The 8,731-nt window shown below is 35.8% G+C and overlaps 1 pseudogene; it reads right to left on the reverse strand.

Moving 5' to 3' along the window:
- Nucleotides 1-93: 93 nt before the first annotated feature.
- On the reverse strand, nt 94-6,150 carry LOC138171230 (E3 SUMO-protein ligase KIAA1586-like; annotated as a pseudogene).
- Between the last annotated feature and the right edge of the window lie 2,581 nt (nt 6,151-8,731).

Here is an 8,731-nt window from a genome sequence, read left to right on the forward strand (position 1 = left end):
CCTTGTCCAGCTCTCTGGGCAGGAACAAAGATTGCTGAGAACTTGCCTTGGGTCAAGATGAAGAAAAGACCTCTCTTTGGATATTAAATGCTGTACTTAAGCTTGTTGTAACTCTGGGGAAGATGGCCTATTCAGTTGTAATCCAAGGGTGGGAAACTGTTGACTTTTTTGTGTTCTGTGATTGACCAAATGAATGTACTTTACTTATGATTGGAAACTAATCTCCATTTGAGAAGAGGGGCTTTGTGATTGACTAAATGAATGTACTGCCTAGGAGTGGAGTAGTAGTTAGAAGAGGGACTTTGTGATTGATTAAATGAATGTAATGTCCAGGGGTGGAGTAGTACTTGATTGAATTACACTTGGTGAATGCTGTATTTTGAATTATGCTGTATTTTTATTTTCTCTGTTCTTAATTTGTCACTGAATAAAATAGAGAGCGGCTATGCTGGTATTTTGAACCTTGGGAAGTTGCCTTTGCTTGGCATTACATACCATAAAATGGAGAGAAAGATGATTTTTTTTATAATATAAAGAAAGTCCTGGGAAATTAAAGGCTGCCAAAGGGACCTTACTTATTTTAAAATTTTTATCAGAATCAACAATACAAAGGTCTAACGGTTTAACCAATTTAACATAGTTTTAAATTAAGCAAAAATAAAATTAAAATAAGCCTATAGGGAAATATCGAGAGGATCAGAGAACATCAGTATCCTGACACTGGTAATCAGTGGAGTAGACATGGTTAGAATTTTGTTTGTTTGGGATGGAATGAATTGTGAGTTTGAATGTGGAGAGGACAGAGTATCTGGAAGTAAAGTTATTAGTTAACTCAAGTTGCTTGCGTAAATATAAGGATTGTGAAGCAGTGTATTATTAATGGGGCAGAAGTTTATGTGGGGTTGTGTTGCAAGCACAGAATTCAGGTGATTCAAACATGCCCACTGGGTTTGGATCACAAGGGATTTTGTGCTCCAACCCTTGAGCAAATCTCCAGTTTCTTCATCTCTAAAATGTGGTGGACCCAGTGACCTTTAAGATCCCTTCTAGCTCTCAATTTATGATCCTGTGAAGTATGGGCGAGATTGAGAAGTAATACTTGCCCAGAGGAAAGCAACCCCAATTTGAGTCCAAACAACAAGATTAGATCTTAATGCCAGGGCTCAGGAAGCAATACCAGCATCTGGGGCACTGTGAGGACAAAACGTTGGCAGATGTCAATGTGCAATGGGGTGACCTCTGAGCCTCCAGTAGTCTCTGCATAGTAAAAGGGAACACCAGGGGTTCCAATGGGAGGCACAAGACTACCCAGCGGACAGTGAGTGATCACTAACACTGTAATGACTTTGTGTGTCCTTTTCTAGACTTCTTCCCTGCATTTCTATGGCAGCATCTGACCAGAAATATGACAAAACTGGAAAGCCTTTAGACTGGAAGAGAACTTTTAGAAAAGGGAAAATGATATTTTTAACCTATTAAGGAGCAAAAAAAAAAATAGTGCTTGAATTATGCTCCGAAAATTGACTAAATGTAATTTTTTCTTTTCTCCAACCAAATCATAAATCTAATATTTTCAGTAATTCTCACAGCAGGAAAAGTTTCCCTATTCAAAAGCATACAGTTCAGAATATTTAGCTTATTAAGTGCTTTAATTGGATAATTATCCTATTTTCTAAATTATTAAGTATTAAAACAAGCCTATCTCAGACATTCCAACAGTAACCTTAAAACCCAAAAATTTAGGTAATTGCAGTCAATTTTTCATTAACTACACTAACAAACATTATTAAATACTCTATACAAGAAGCACTTTGTAGACTATGGAGATACAAAGAAAGATATCTGACAGACCTGATCTCAAAAAATTTATAATCTAATAGTAAAAGAAGAGGGAACACAAATGCACAAATAACTATCACAGGTCTTCGGATTAACCCGGCAATATGGACGTCCACAGAGGAGCCCAGCTCTCCCATATATATTCCAGCAAAGATCTAAAAGAATCCAGACAGAATAATGATCAAGAACTACCAAGAAAGAGAACAGTAAGCTCCTGCATTCAGGCTGAGACTGCACAAAAAGGAAAACACAAGTCTTCAGGCCCTGAGAGAGGGACCCCTCCAGGCAGCCAGTAAATAGTCCTGGATTTGCCAGCACTAAGACAAGGGATGCTCCACAGAGGATAAAGATCCTAGAGCACTCAGGAGAAGAAAAAACCAAGCACTGGTTGGCCACAAGGTCTCCAAGAGTGACTAGAGTAAGCAATTAAAAATTAAATGGGAGTTCAGGAGGAAAGAATTGAAAGGATGATAAACAGTCTCAACATAATGTAAAGCTTACACAAATACCAGACTCTCTGAAAAAAAGACTGGAGTAAATAGAATTTAAAGACTCAAGAGACAACAAGAAATATTAGAAGAAAATAAAAAAATTTTTTAAATATAGAAGAAAATGTAAGATATCTTTTATTTCTTTTTTTCTTTTTTCTTTTTTTTGCTTTTTGGAGGGCAATTGGGGTTAAGTGACTTGCCCAAGGTCACACGGCTAGTTTTTGTGTGAAGTGTCTGAGGCTGGATTTGAACTCAGGTCCTCCTGACTCCAGGACCAGTGCTCTATTCACTGTGCCACCTAGCAGCCCCAAGATATCTTTTATCAAATACAACTGCCCTGGAAAACAGGCAAGAAAAAACAATTTGTAAAATCAGACTCCCTGAAAACCATGAACAAACAAAAATCTTGGATATCATATTGCAAGTAATCATAAAAGAAAGCTGCCATTATATATTAGAACCAGGGGGCAAAATTAAAATAGAATCTGCCAATAACCTCCTGAAACCCCAAACTGAAAACATCCAGTAACAGTATAATTAAATTCTAGAACTTCTAAGTCAAAGAAAAAAGTACTGCAAATAATAAAAAAGAAAAAGTTCAAGTACTAAGCACAATTACTATCACAGAAAACTAAGGAAGAAAGAAGGAAGCATTTATATAATATATAATACATGTCAGGTGCTGTGCTAAGTGGTTTTTAATAAATATTTTCTCATTTGATTCTCACAACAACCTTGCATTATTATTATTATTCCCATTTTATAGCTGAGGAAACTGCAGCAAATGAAGGTTAAAGGTCACAAAGTTAGTAAATAGCTTAGGTAAATTTGAAGTCAGGTCTTCTGACTCTAGGGTCTGTCTATCCACTGTGCCACCAGCTGCCTCTATGTCAGACTATGATGCAACTACTGGAAAAAAGAGAAAATCCTGGGTTATGATATCCCAAAAGGCAAAAGATAGAGGCTTACAACCAAAAATAATTTGTCCTACAAAGCTAAGCATAATTCTACAGGGGAAATATGGTCCTTTAGTGGAATAGAACATTTCCAAGAATCCCTGATGAAAAGTAGAGAATAGTAGAAACTTCAAAACACAAACAATAAAGTCAAGAGAAACTTCTTGGGGGAAAAATTTTGTGTGATTATACCTCTATACACATATGTACATAAGTTTATTATAAATATTACTAACATGATGGCTGTATAGCATAAGATTTACTAGTAATGATAAAATACATAACATCCTTTATTGTAAATTTCATATACCCAATTGCTTCTGTTGATTATGCCAAACTCTCAGGAGCCAGTCTATAGTGGCAATTCAAACACGATTTGACTCCTAATAGAACTGCATCCCAATCTGCCTTTTCTTTTCCCAACAAATTTACTGTCATTAAATCTGATGTGCCATCTACTATTAAACTATTTCTCATCCTCATACAAATTATATTAATTAAACCAAAAGCTCTTTCAACGTTAGCACTATTGATTGTAAGAGTGATAACTATCTTTTTGGCTTTTTGTGCATTTGCAGGGATTGGAACTTTGAGTCTACATTGTTATCTACAAAACTCTGAAGTGTTTTAAAATCAATCTCATGCTTTAAAATTTCACTTAAATGAAATGCGTTTTTGGCAACTATTCATGGTGAAGTCAGTTCTTAATAAGGCAAAGTAAATGATTCTAAAAAAGCAAAATAATTTAAAATACTTTCATTGTTGCTTTTGTCCAATAAAAGACCTAAGTTTACGTATTGAATTTTATTTTCTAGTAAGATATTTCTAGGAAGAGCATTAAATATATTATTTTTATTAAATGAAATGTTCTTCAACTTAACTGGCTTAATCAAATCTTCAACTTGAGAATCATGCCTTCAAATTCCATTCTTTAAATTTCCCAAAGCTCTTATGGTACATTTGATTAATTTTTGTGCTTTCTAGATATTAGTTGATCTTTACTGCAATGCAATCAAAAGTAATGAAAATTCTTTAAGACCGTCAATCATTAAAACAAGGTCTTGCAAGAAATTAATACAAGTTAATCTCTTTGCCCAACCAGAATAATAATAGTAAGAAGAAAAATGCATATGTAATTCAGGATATATGTGCCATCCATAAGTAGCACCTCATAAATCACATGCTGCCCATCTCAGTTCTAGTACCCAACTAATTTTAATTTCGGTTTCAAGTTCTTTAGCTCCTCAGTTTGATTTTTATTGTGGTGCTAAATAGAATAAATTTTTATCTGAAAACATTTTTAAATGATTAATATATTTTATTTCAGATATTGAATTAACAAGTGGTAATTGTAATCAATGATTTAAACACTGCTAACTGACAATTTCAGGAAAATTTTCTAACAACTTCATAGCTACTCTAGACTTTCTTCCCAGAAACATATTAGCACCACCAGAACAAAATATAATTAAATTTGCTTTCAAATATTCATTGTTAAACCCACCATCATTTAGATAATAACATATTGAAAATTCCACACTCTGCTTCGTTGACACCACTTTATTAAAAACAACAAATAGCATTACAAATACATGAGCTGATTGACCTGTACACTGGGTGTACTTAGCAATCAGTTCACAAACTTCCTGAAAATTTGACTATTGGCTTTCAAGACAATACAAGCCAGCTCCAGCATGCCACTGCTTATATATTGATTACAAGAAACAGACTCAAAATATAACATTCAAAGTTAAATTGAGAGACTGATGCAGAATTTATTATTGCTTCTGGAAAACTCAGAAAAGTAAAGGTTAACAAATGTGATCTCAGGCAAGACAATGATAAGAACAGATATAATGAAAAGAGATAAATAGTGAAAATATATTATACTTAAAGGCATAGACAATGAAATAACATGAATATTTAATATATGTGGACTAAATGGCATAGTATTTAAGTTCTTTTTTTTAAAACAAAATCTAATATAATTACAGGAAGAAATGGGCAGCAAAACTATAATAATTGGGGACTCGATGTGCCTTTTTCAGTCTTAGACAAATCTAACCAAAATATAAACAAGAAAGAAGTTAAGCCCCTGAATGTATTTGAGAAAAGTCTGATAGGGTAGATTTCTGGTGATTTATTCAATTGGAATAGAAAGGAGTGCATATATTTCTTATCTAGACATAGTAGCATTGAATAGTCACATGTACAGATTGTGCAGTTGGAAGGAGAATTTCCCATTTGTTTGAAGACAACCTTTGTCATCAATTAATTGGGAAACTAAATCTTTAGTGTGCATTCCAATTGGATGAAATGGCAAATGTAGTTAAGGGTGTTCATTTGATTACATATATGTATACTATGTTGTTGAAATTTACTTCAGGAAAGATTCATTATTTTGAAGCCTATTGATGGTAATGTCATATCAAGAGAAATGAGCAAAATAAGAAAGGTTTGGGGTTTGTTTGGTTTCTTTTAAATTAAAATGACATAATGTGGGAGAATTGCATTGGACCTGGCACCAACAGTGTTCAACAAATATCAAGAACAAAAGGCAAGTCTTCCATCACTAGTCAAAAATGAAACTACTTCCACATTGCTTTCCACAATTGTTGAACCAATTCACAGTTCTACCAATTCTGTTTTAGTGGGCTTTATCTTCCTATAGTGCCTGTACTACCCTCTATTTATTAAGCACCTACTTCTAGGCACTATTAGGGCATCTAAGTCCAAAATAAAACTGATTCTGCCTTCATGGAGCTTACACTCTAATTGAGAAAAGGAAACTTACCAATGAGAGCAATTAATCAATCAACAAACATTTTAAGGCTTACTATGTGCCAGGTATAGTAAGAGGCTACAAAAAAGACAAAAACAGTCTTGCCCTTATATTCTAATGAGTAAGATAATATGTAAATAAATAGGTGTATATAAGATACATTCAGAGTAGATGGAAAGTAACCATGAGGAGAAGGATCTAAGAGGCCAGGCTCTAATAGACTCCTCCTGCAAAAGGTAGCATGCAAGCTAAGTCTTGAAGTAAACCAGCATTCTAAAAGGTGGAGGTAATGAGGAGAGATGGAAGACAGGGGTGTCATATATAAAGAACAGCAAGTAGACCAGCACATATGGAGGGAAATAAAATGTAAGAAGATGGAAAGATAGGAAGGGCTCAGGTGATGAAAAGGTTTAAAAACCAAAACGAAGGATTTTCTATCTGATCCTGGAAACAAGAGAGAGTCACTGGAGTTTATTGAGTAGGAGGGGACATTGATGATCTACACACTAGGAACATCTCTTTGGCAACTGAGTAGAGGACAAAAACCTAAAGCAGAGAGAGAATTAGAAAATGAATGCAATTATCCAGAAAAGAGGTGATGAGGGCCCGAAATGGGATGGTAGCTATGTGAGCGGAGAGAAGAGGACATATAGAAGAGATGTTGTAAATGCAAACACAACAAGATTTGACAATTGATTGGTTATGTGGGCTGATAGTGATGAATCACAGATGATTCCTAACATTTTAAACCCAGGTGACAAGAAGGATCATGGTGCCCTCAGCAGCCACAGAGACACTTGGAAGAGAGGAAGGATTGAAAGGAAAGATAAAAAGGTCACCATATAACCGATAATCAAGTTTATGACCTTAATACAGATAATACATGATCCAGGAATTCAGAGAAAAGAAAGATAAGGGAGGACTGAAGTCATTTGTGTACAAGGTATAGTGAATATTAAAGTCTTGGTGAACAGATAGGAAGAAGAAAAAAGTCACAATCAAAGGCACAAAGTAAAAATAAACACGATATGCATAGGATCAGTAGGAATATTGGCCTGGCTGAAAGTCAAAACCACCACAAAGAAAACCTGCTTGTTCTTTCTATAGATGTGACACAAATACCATCAGACAAATCACTTCCCTTCTCTGGGACTGTTTCCTAACCTGGACGAGATGGGGGTTGGACTTTGAAGTCTCTCTGGTTCCTTCCAGGTAGAACATTCTATAGCTGTGTGAGCTTTAGGTTAAAGAAACAATAAAGCTTGTCTCATTGCAGACTTTTGAAAGATCTGACATCCAAATTCTCCTAGCCCATGGTCTGTTCTCCTTATGTAACATTGTCATGGATTTGCCAAAGAAACTAGAATAGTAAAGATAGATGCCTGCTGGGGTGATCAGAAATCACACAGGCAAGAGTATGGTAGTAATTGTTTAACAACCAGCTGCCTAGGGAAAAAATGTATACATAACACATTTTTAAGTTTAATCTATACTATTAATATTGTCCCATCAGTTTCTCAAGTCTAGATAATAAATAAAACAATAAATCAAGCCCTGACTTGTAGCTTTGCCTATTTCTGGGGTGTAAATACTCATACTGAATGTTTATCCCTAGGTTGTCCTAAACCTGGTTGAGTTGACTCCAGCACATCCGAGTTCCCCTCTTTAATCCCCAGGGAAGTGCCTCAACTGTGTGACTGATAAATCACAGCTTGAACTGACAAGGTGGCCCCTCTTTTCCTGAAGAGCTGTGGGCAGCAGAAGGACAAAGGATTTTAGCACCAGAACATGCTGAAGCCAGAGAGGGGCAGCAGCTAACCCCAAAATCAATGGAGCTGGAAGCTAGAGAATACTACAACTGGAGAAGAGAAGCGGCCACAGCACCAGATTCCAAGACCAAAGCTATGCTCAAGACTGAAAATGGATGAACCCTTCCCTGGAAGGACTGGAGACCCAAAGCAGTGATTTTTCCATTTTTCTCCTTCACCCCTTTCCCTCCTCTCCCCTCTCTCTCTCCTGAGAAAGCATATGATTGAATCTTAAAATTTATCTACTTCATAAAAATTTGTTTTCTTTTCTGTTTACTTTGTCCTTTAAGCCAGTTGTTATTGATAAATGTGGCTAGCTAGCATTGAAAATCTCTGTGGAAGAGGTACTTTCCTTTTTCTTTTTTTTCCAATTATCAGGCATTTTTTTGTCCTTACCACCTTCTTCTCCACCTTCTGCCCCTTAAGAAATTTCTAAAAAACATTCTTATAACAAAGAAGCATGGTCAAACAAAACTAATTCCCACATTGCCCATGTCCAAAAAGATGTCTCATTCTGAATATCAGCCCTTCACCTGTCAGGAGGTGGGTTGCATATGCTTCATCACTGACCTCTGGAAACATGGTGGATCACTGCATCGATCAGAGCTATTAAGTCTTTCAATATTGTTTGTTTTCATAATGTTGATGGTTAATAGGTGGCACAGTGGACAGAATGCTGGGCCTGTAGTGGGGAATGCTTCTTCCTGCATTCAAATCTTGTCTCGGTCCCTGACTAGCTGTGTGACCCTGGGTAAGTCACTTAACCCTCTGTGCCTCAGTTTCTTCATCTATAAAAATGAACTTGAGTTCTTGATGGAGAGAAATATGTGCATCCAGAGAAAGAACTAGAAAGAA

This window comes from Petaurus breviceps, unplaced genomic scaffold (assembly GCF_028583685.1).
Source record: "Petaurus breviceps papuanus isolate PSGF00001 unplaced genomic scaffold, PetGlider_PUasm1.0 419, whole genome shotgun sequence".
NCBI classification, from domain to species: domain Eukaryota; kingdom Metazoa; phylum Chordata; class Mammalia; order Diprotodontia; family Petauridae; genus Petaurus; species Petaurus breviceps.